The sequence below is a fragment of the Ornithorhynchus anatinus genome, chromosome 3 (assembly GCF_004115215.2).
Source record: "Ornithorhynchus anatinus isolate Pmale09 chromosome 3, mOrnAna1.pri.v4, whole genome shotgun sequence".
NCBI classification, from domain to species: domain Eukaryota; kingdom Metazoa; phylum Chordata; class Mammalia; order Monotremata; family Ornithorhynchidae; genus Ornithorhynchus; species Ornithorhynchus anatinus.
Window position 1 is genome coordinate 9,580,200 of NC_041730.1, and position 10,965 is coordinate 9,591,164.

Consider the following 10,965-nt stretch of genomic DNA (forward strand, 5'->3'; position numbering starts at 1 on the left):
TCATACAGTTGACAAGTGGCAGAGGTGGGATTCGAACCCATGACCTTTGGCTCCCAAGCCCGTGCTCTTTTCACTGAGCCATGCTGCTTCTCATTCTCAGTTCATTTAATACCATTTATTGGGCGTTTACTATGTGCAGAGCACTGGACTAAATGCTTGGAAGGGATAATTCAGCAACAGATAGAGACCATCCCTGCCCAATGACGGGCTCACAGTCTAATCGGGGGAGACAGGAGAGCAAAAGAGAACTGAAACAAAAACAAGACAGCATTGTCACAATAAATAGAATCAAGGGGATGTACACCTTATTAACAAAATAAATAGGGTAATAAATAATATATACAAATGACCACAGTGCTGAGGGGCGGGGGAGGAGCAGAGGGTGGAGCGGGAGCAGAGGGAAAGGGGGGGAGCTCAGTCTGGGAAGGCCTCTTGGAGGAGGTGAGGACCGTCCTGACTGAGGCGACCACAGGAAAGGACGAACCTCGAGCCTCTTCTCAAAGCTCCCTTTGATGAATGTTTCCCTCGGTAGAGGTTGCTTTTTAAAAGCACATGATTTGAATTTAATATTACTGAGCATGGCCTAGTGGATAGAGCACGGGTCTGGGAGCCAGAAGGTCATGGGTTCCAGTCCCCCCTCAGCTGCTCATCTGATCCGTGGCCTTGAGCAAGTCACTCAATTTTTCTGGGCCTTAGTTCCCTCATCTGTAAAATGGGGATTAAGGATATGAGCCCTATGTGGAAGAGGGACTGTGTCCAACCCAATTATCTTGTATCTGTCCCAGTACTTAGAACAGTGCCTGGCACATAGTGAGTGCTTAAAAAATACCATGATTGTTATTACTACTACTACTAATAATAAATATCCCAACTCTGGCGTGTGTTGGCTGTTTGACTTAGGGGAAGTCATTTCATTTCTCTGTCCCTCAGGCAGCTCACCTGTAAAATGAGGATTGAGACTGTGAGCCCCACGTGAGACAGGAACGGTGTCCAACCCGATTTGCTTGTATCCACCTCACAACTACAGAACATGTATGCAGTGAGCACTTAACAAATACCACAATTATTGTTGTTAGAAAATGTTGCACATGTAGGGTGAGGCCCAGTCAGTCAAGAGTATTTATTGAGCCCTTACTGTGTGTAGGGCACTGTATTAAGCGCTTGGAAGAGTACAGTATAACAATAAACTGACACATTTCCTGCCCACAACTCTTACAGTCTAGAAGGGAAAACAGACATTAAGGAAAATAAGTTATAGATATGGACATAAGTGCTGTGGAGTTGTGACAGGGATGAATAAAGGGAGCAAGCCAGGGTGATGGGAGTGGGAGAAGAGGAAAGGAGGCTTAGTCAGGGAAGGCCTCTTGGAGAAGATGTGTCTTCAATAAGGCTTTGAAGGGGGAAGAGTAATTGTCAGATATGAGGGCGTTCCAGGCCAGAGGCTGGATGTGGGCGTGAGGTGGATGGGAAACCACTGGAGGTTCTTGAGAGGGGAAATATGGCCTGAATGTTTTTATAGAAAAATGATCCAGGCAGCAGAGTGAAGTATGGATTGGAGCTGGGAGAGACAGGAAGCTGGGTGGTCAGCAAGAAGGCTGATACAGTAACCAAGTCGGGATAAGATAGTTACACAATTTATGCAAAAATCCCAGCCCTTTAGGAATTCTTTTTCACAATGATTTTTATTACTTCAGGTGATTCATGAGGAAATATGTTACCAGGATGTGCCGGGAAATGATCTTCAGAGGCCAATCACTTGGCAGAGTACCCTGTGGGAATTCACTTTCGAACCCAACAGAGCTTGGTGACTGATGAGCTTTGGCCCATGGGAGTTTCGCAGATTTGGTGAGCCTCTGATTTGGCAAAGCAGCTCCTTTCAGTTGCTCAGTAACAGTGAATTTCTACTTCCCAGCCACCTGGGGTAATAAGATTACAAGGTCATCATCATCAGTGGTATTGAATGCTTACTATGTGAAGAGAACTGTACTAAGCACTTGTATAGAGTACAATACAACAGAGTTGATAGACAAGTTCTCTGCCCACAGTGAGTTTAGAGTCTAGAGGGGGAGATAGGCATTAATATAAATAAATACCTTATAATAATTGTGGTATTTGTTAAGCACTTATTATGTACCAGGCACTGTACTAAGTACTAGGTGGATAATGTATATGTATATATATAGGGATATAATAATATATATCTATAGATATATACACACATACACACGTAGTCACACACACATATATATATGTGTGTATATATAGATATAGATAGGTACATAACTGATGTGGGGTTGAGGGAGGGGTGAATATCAAATGTCCAAAGATCACAGATGACAAGATATGTGGAACCCTTATCTTTGATTGACACTTCATCACCACCCAGCTAAGTATCTAGATTTCCAAAGGCTTTGTCTAAGGACAGTTTGGAAATTAAGGCAAAGAAGAGCATCTTTCTCTTTTATATTGAACTAAAATGGCATGTTGTCAAAGCCTCCTTCAGATTTGAATATGCTACCCATGGTAAGACCCAAGTCATGTGTGCAGATGCGGTTGAAGAGATTGATGTACATTTATAATGCCAATTCACACCATTTGTTTGTAAGGATGCTCCGTGATGTGTCTCTCAATCTGCCTCCTAGTATCCCAATCTTCCCGAAGTTGCTGGTGTAGGAGAGCAACTCCTTTGCTAATATCTAAATAATAATAATAATTATGGTATTTGTTAAGCACTTACTATGTGCCAGACAGGGTACTAAGCACTGGAGTAAATATAAGCAAATCAGGTTGGACACAATCCCTGTTATTCATTCAATCATATTTATTTATCGCTTAAAGTGTGCAGATCACTGTACTAAGAGCTTGGGAAAGTACAATACAACAATAAACAGTGACATTCCCTGCCCACGGCGGGGAGACAGACATCAATACAAATAAATAAAATTACAGATATATATACATAAGTTCAGTGTAGCTGGGAGGTGGGTGGAGAGCAAAGGGCACAAATCAGGATGACCCAGAAGGGAGTGGGAGATGAAGAAAAGTGGGGCTTAGTCTGGGAAGGCCTCTTGGAGGAGATGTGCCTTCAATAAGACTTTGAACGGGGGGAAGAGTAATTGTCAGATTTGAGGAGGGAGAGTGTCCAGGCCAAAGACAGGATGTGGGCCAGAGGACAGCCATGAAATCTGAGCATAGTGAGATTAGGACTAGAAGAGTGAAGTATGCTGGGTTGTAGAAGGAGAGAAGCGAGGTGAGGTAGGAGGAAGCAAGGTGATGGAGTGTTTTAAAGCCAATGGTGAGGAGTTTTTGTTTGATATGGAGTTGGATGGGCAACCACTGGAGATTTTTGAGGAGGGGTTGACATGTCCTGATCGTTTTTGTAGAAAGATGATCCGGGCAGCGGAGTGAAGTATCGACTGAAATGGGGAGAGACAGGAGGTTGGGAGGTCAGCAAGTAGGTTGACAGTAATCCATGTGGGATAGGATGAGTGATTGCTTTAACGTGGTAGCAGTTTGGATGGAGAGAAAACGGTGGATTTTAGCGATGCTGTGAAGGTGGGACTGACAAGATTTGGTGATGGATTGAATATGTGGGTTAAACAAGAGACAGGAGCCAAGGATAATGCCAAGGTTATGGGCTTGTTAGATGGGAAGGATGGTAGTGCTGTCTACAGTAATGGGAAAGTCAGGGAGAGGATAGGTTTTGGGTGGGAAGATAAGGAGCTCTGTTTGGGACATGTTAAGTTTGAGGGGAGGGGAGGACATCCAAGTAGGGATGTCTTGAAGGCAGAAGTCGCAGGTGAGGCTCACAGTCTTAATCCCCATTTTATAGATGGGGTAACTGAAGCACAAAGAAGTAAAGGGACTTGACCAAAGCCACACAGCAGACGAGTGGTGGAGCCAGAATTAGAACCCATGACCTTCTGACTCCCAAGCCTATGTTCTATCCACTAAGCTATGCTGCTTGGAGCCTATACACATATTCAGGGAAGCTGAGTGTAGAAATGGGGTTGGTGAAGTTTTCAGAGAACGGTTTCTGAACAGGAAAGAACCAGAAAACTTTCCTGATACGATATTTTAACGGTATTATATTTAAAGGTGAAGAATTGCTATCCGTCTTTTATTTTAATGTCTGTCTCCCTCTCTAGACTGTAAGATCCATTTGGGCATGGCATGTGTCTACCAACTCTGTTGTTCTGTACTCTCCCAAGTGCTTAGCACAGTGTTTTGCATAAAGTAAGTGCTCAATAAATACCACTGATTGATTGATTGAGAATCCCGGAGAGGAGAAATAGTACTGTGGGAACGATAAGTAAAATTAAGACAGGAAGTCATTATTTTTGATTGAAGCTAAATTTGCATTTGGTGCCAGCTCAGTATCTAGATGTTTACCACTTCATGATGCCTTCCAAGAGTTCATGCCTTGTCTATTGCTTTGTGTTTTGAAAAAGAAGCAAAGACGGGGAAAAAAATCCAATGACTACAAAGGAAAGAAGTCAGGAGCGTCGGTAGAGGAAAGCAGTCCTGGCTGTTAACATTTAAAAAGCCCTTTCAAGGACGAAAGAAATAAAGGGTACAAATGTCTGGAGCTTGAAATGGCTTTTATACTTTTGAACCTGTTATAAAGGCCCCTCTTTAGAACATTCCTTTCCAGTTAGAAACAAAATAGTGTCCATCATAAACAAAATGGGAAGAGCGCTACATAAAGGATGCTACCATGGCATATTTTATATTTCCAAGCCAGACAAACAAGCTTTTATTTTACAGAACAAAGAAAAGGGGAATAGTTGCCATATTTTAAGTATGAAAGAAACAAAAGAGAGAAGCGGTTATATCCGTGAATCTGGTTGCTTCATAGCTCAGGTGTAGGTGCATTTCAGCAGGAATTAGCTTTTATCACTTTTTGAGATTTTGCTACTCCTGAACTTCCTTACAATCAAAACTCAGAGAACAAGATCAATGTGAATAAGAAAAAAAATTTAATTGTAGGGTAGATTTCAGACTTCAATGTTATAAGCATTTCAAGCAGAAGTTTCAAAGGAAATGAAAATATATAATGTATTCTAATGATATCTTCAACACATACTCAGCAATCTCAACCTGATATATTTAACTGTGGTATTTGTGTTATTTGTTAAGTGCTTCCAATGTGCCAGGCACTGTACTACAGCAAACTAGTATATCTTTGTTCTTGTTCTTTCTCTTGCTTCGCTTTTAAATAATTTTTGTCTATCTCCGTGATTCGATTGTAAAGCCCTTGGGGGAAAGGAATGAATGACTTGTATGAAAGATGCAATTGCAATAATTGCGTACAATTCATATCATTGATAAAGTGTCAGTTCATTTTGCAGCTCTTGATAACAAGATCAGGTACCATCAGTTAGTCGATAGTATCATAATCTCCCAAGAACTTGTGGCTTAGTGAAAAGAGTACGGGCTTGGAAGTCAGAGGACGTGGGTCCTAATCCCAGCTCCGCCACTTGTCTGCTCTGTGACCTTGGGCAAGCCACATAACTTCTCTGGCTCTCAATTTCTTCATCTGTAAAATGGGTATTAAAACTGTGAGCCCCACGTGGGTCAACTTGATTACCCTGTATTTACCCCAATACTTAGAACAGTGCTTGGCACATAGTAAGTGCTTAACAAATACCATAATTATATGGTAGTAGTAGTAGTACAGTGCTCTGCATGCATTAAATGCTCAGGAAATACCTCTGATTGATTTACTGAGCAATTACAGGGTATAAAGTACTCTACTGAAGCGCTTGGAGAGTACTCTAAAGCCTCAAACTCAGAATGTCCAAACTGAACCACTCGTCTATCCTTCCTAATCTCCTTCTATTCCTAACTTCCCCAACTCTGTCAATAATACCATCATCCTCACTGTCCTAGAAACCCTCCACCTCAACATTGTCCTTGACTACTCACCGTCTTTCATCTCTTCTGTTCAAGCTACTGCCAAATCCTGTCTGTTCTTTTGACACAATATCTCCCATGTCTACCCCTTCCTCTTTGTCCAGACTGCTTCCACCTTGGTACAGGTCTAGGTATCTCACCGATAGATTATTGTATATTAATACTATTGAATGAATGAAAGACTGATAAGACTCAATGGGGTTTGAGTGGCATGTTTGTGATAAGACCTTAGTACATTGCTCTGCACGTAGTAAGCACTCAATAAATACGATTGAATGAATTTATGCTATTTGTTTTGAAATTTTTTCATTACAAATTTTTAATCTACCTTAATATACTAAATTCATTAATCTACTTAGCTGCAAAAAGTTGTGTGATTTTAAAGTGTGTTATGTAACCAGGGCTTTGTAAGCATAGTGCAGAAAAGCATTGTCCTAGAAGAAAGAATATAGGCCTGGGAGTCAGAGCACCCGAGTTGTAATATCTGCTCTGCCACTTGTTTGCTGTGTGACCTTTGGGCAAGTCACTTCACTTCCCTGTGCCTCAGTTACTTCATCTGTAAAATAATAATGTTGGTATTTGTTGAGCACTTACTATGTGCAAAGCACTGTTCTAAGCGCTGGGGGGATACAAGGTGATCAGGTGGAGCTCGTGGGGCTCACAGTTTTAATCCCCATTTTACAGATGAGGTAACTGAGGCACAGAGAAGTAAAGTGACTTGCCCAAAGCCACACAGCTGGCAAGCAGCGGAGCCGGGATTAGAACCCATGACCTCTGACTCCCAAGCCTGGGCTCTTTCCACTGAGCCACGCTGCTTTTCGATGAGGAGGTAAAATGAGGATTAAAACTGTGAGCTCCTGTGGGACATGGACTGTGCTTAACCTGTTTAACCTGTATCTACCCCATCACTTAGTACAGTGCCTGGCACATAGTAAGCAATAAGCAAATACCATTTAAACAAATAATATACCAAGTTTAGAAGACCTGGCACAGAGTCGGTATCCTCTGTTCCGTATCCTTGTGCTTCAACAGCAACATAAATCTTTCCAACTAGAAATCATTCCAACTAGAAATATCAAGCGATGGTATTACAGTTAATGCCTAAGTGCATTTTGGAAGGAATACCTAATTTATGCCCAATTTATTTTCAGTTTAAGAGTCAATGGCTGGGTTCTGGAACTAATGCCTACAGAGTAGTGGGAACCTTAGGAATTCATTGCTATTTCATTTATCTGTTCCCAGAATGTGATTTAGGTACCATCGTCAACCCTCCTGTCTGCAATTCATTTCTTTATCTGGTTAATAATAATTTTATTTACTAAGTACTTACTATATGCTAGAGTACTGTGCTCCATACTGGCATAGTGTCATCAATTTCAAATTGTTCAAACCTTTAAACAAAGTTCGGACATACCCAATGGCAATGTTCAAGTTCACATATAAAAGCAAAACTGAAGTGGTAGGCAGGGAGGTGTATGCAACTTTTCCCAGGATTATCTGGGAATTAGAGCTATTTAGCAAATTGGGTTGGAGTCATTTAATTGCAGGAGAGGGAAATCTGGTTCTCTTTTCAATTTCTGATGGGATTCAGCCTTACTGAATGTCAATCAATCAAGAGAGGTATGCAGCGCTCTATACTGAATGCTTGGGAGAGTATGATATAATAGAGTCGATACACATATTCCTTGCCCACAATGAGCTTATAGTCTAGCAGATATAAATGCAACTTCTCTTGCTCGATTTGCTGTTTGTGAGTGAGTAGGGTCTATGATTTTCATTATTTGAAAAAAAGGTTTTGCTTTGTTTTTTTCTGATGTCTATAGTCATAAAGCACATAAAACTCAACATGTTTAAGACTGAGCTCCCTATCTTCCTTCCCAAACCCTTTCCTCTCCCTGACTTCCCCTTCACTGTGGATGGCACTACCATCCTTCCCGTCTCACGAGCCCTCAACCTTGGTGTCATCCTTGACTCTGCTCTCTCATTCACCCCACACATCCAATCCATCACCAAAACCTGCCGGTCTCACCTTCACAACATCGCCAAGATCCGCCCTTTCCTCTCCTTCCAAACGGGTACCTTGTTGGTACAATCACTCATCATATCCCTACTGGATTACTGCATCAGCATCCTTTCTGATCTCCCAACCTCTTGTCTCTCCCCGGTTCAGTCTATACTTCACTCTGCTGCCAGGATTGTCTTTCTATAGAAATGCTCTGGGCATGTCACCCCCCTCAAAAATCTCCAGTGCTTGCCTATGAACCTTCATATGAAGCAAAATCTCCTCATTGTTGGCTTCAAAGCTCTCCATCACCTGGCCCCCTCCGACTTCACCTCCCTTCTCTCCTACAACCCAGCCTGCACACTCCCACACCTCTGCTGCTAAACTCCTCGCTCTGCCTCTTTCTTGCCTGTCCCACCGCCGACCCCGGCCCACGTCCTACCACTGACCTGGAATGCCCTCCCACCTCACGTTTGCCAAACTAACTCTCTTCCCCTCTTCAAAGCCCTACTGAGAGCACACCTCCACCAGGAGGCCTTCCCAGATTGAGCCCCCCTTTTCCTCTGCTTCTCCTCCCCTCTCCATTGCCCCTACTCCCTCCCTCTGCTCTACCCCCTTCCATGCCCCTCAGCACTAGTGTATATTTGAACACATTTATTATTCTATTTATTTTATTAATGATGTATATAGATCTATAATTCTATGTATCTATTTGTATGCTAATGATGCCTGTCTACTTGTTTTGTTTTGCTGTCTGTCTCCCCCTTCTAGACTGTGAACCTGTTGTTGGGTAGGAATTGTCTCTTTCTGTTGCCAAATTGTACTTTCCAAGTGCTGAGTACAGTGCTCTGCACACAGTAAGAGCTCAATAAATATGATTGAATGAATGAATGAATGAATGAATGAGTATGCATGCTCAGAACTCTGTATCTAAGGACATTTGTGTATTTAAAATAGTCCGGGGGTATATTGGAACCTGCATATCATGATATTTGGGTCTGACTCAGTGTTCTTCTTAGCATTCCCTGTGCATTCAATTAAACTTTTGTGTCTATGTTCCGAGTGTTTGGGAACTAGCTGGAGGTACCATGCATTTTTTCTCATGCTCTTCTGCCAATACCCCTGATAGGCCAGCTGTCTCTAAATGCCACAGGGATAGCAATTGCAGTCCTGTGGCTTGGAATTGTGATCCAAGACTCAGAGTCCAACACAAGCAAGCCCACTAATGTCTAGAAACAAAATGTAAAGAATACTTTGTTTATTCCACATCAGCAAAGACCGCTGACAGAACTGACCTATTTAGAGCTTTTTTTTCCTTTTTGTTTGTTTTCTTTTGCTCAAAATGTCTTTGCTCATTGAATCCCTCCCTCTTCCTCTTTTGCTCTGTCACCTCTTTTCATGCTTTAAAATCACTGCTTCAAGGCCCACCACCTCCAGGAAACATTTTCCCATTGGATGGGATAATTGGTGAACCTCAATTTGGGCTTTATCACTTTTTAAATATTTAATCAAAATGACATTGTCAATATGTTGCCATTTATAATGACTATCTTATAGTGACCAGAAGTCCTGCTTTAGGTGGGACTTTCGTGATTTTAAAAGCTTCTGTCCCACCACCCAGAATTCACCCATCCTTAGAATGTCAGAAGTTACTCTCTCTACAGAAAGGTAGGTCAGCCCATTTCTCTCCTCCCCTACTCACTCTGGGGTTCTACAGCTTTCCTGGCCTGGGCCTCTCTATTCTTATTGATAAGTGCTTACTATGTGTCAAACACTGTTCTAATTGCCGACCCTAGCTCTGACCCCCAGATATAGTCTCTGTCCCACATAGGGCTCACAGTCAAGTCAGAGGGAGAACAGGGATTGATTCCCCATTTTGCAGTTGTGGAAACTGAGGCACAGAGAAGTTAAGTAATTTACCCAAAGTTACACAGCAGGGAAGTGTTGGAGCTGGGATTAGAACCCAGGTCCTCTGGTTCTCAGACCTGTTCTTTCTATGTCAGGCCACGCTTCCTCCCTGTATTCTATATCCCTTCTTAAAACTTTATTTTGTTTGCAACCCCAGTACTGATCCCATTGTACCCCTCCCTCAGCCTGCCATAATTTTCAAAGATGAAGATAGACTGTAAGATCCCTCTAGACTGTAAACTCATTATGGGCAGGGAACATGTCTGCTAATTCTATTTACTGTACTCTCCCAAGTGTTTAGTACAATGTTCTGCACCTACTCTGCACATATATTTAGTATTCTGCTCTGCTCAATAAATACCATTGGTTGTTGGTTGATTGGTAGGGGAAGCAGCGTGGCTCAGTGGAAAGAGCCCGGGTTTGGGAGTTGGAGGTCACGAGTTCGAATCCCCGCTCTGCCACTTGTCAGCTGTGTGACTGTGAGCAAGTCACTTAACTTCTCTGGGCCTCAGTTACCTCATCTGTAAAATGGGGATGAAGACTGTGAGCCCCACGTGGGACAACCTGAGTACCCTGTATCTACCCAGCACTTAGAACAGTGCTCTGCACATAGTAAGCGCTGAACAAATACCAACATTATTATTATTATTATTATTGATTGCAGTACACACAATAAGCAATTGAATAAATACCATTGATTGATTGGTGGTGCCTTCCTCCCAGGGCTCCAAATCGGGTGGTCATGACCAGACTGGAGTCGAAAGAATAGCAGAGTAGGAAGAAGAGAAGGAAGAGATAGGGTAAAGAAGCAAGAGAGAAGGTCCTAGGTGAGAATGTGTGCACTTTCTTCTCTCTCTCTTCTCTTTTCTCTCTTCTCCCTCTTTCCTCTCTTCTCTCTCTCTCCTTTGTCCCAACTCTGGAAGTTGGGCACAGCTGGTGGGGGCAGAAGTAGTAGCAGAAATGAGATAGTAGGAGGCATGGGAGGGGGCATGTTTGGGTTGGGAAGAGACAGATCAGGAAAGCTGTGCAATTCGAGGGAACTATTGGGGAAGGCCAGGGTGACATCAGGGAAATTTTCAAAAGCAGAGACCTGAGGTGGAATTATTTCATTCATTCATTCAATAGTATTTATTGAGTGC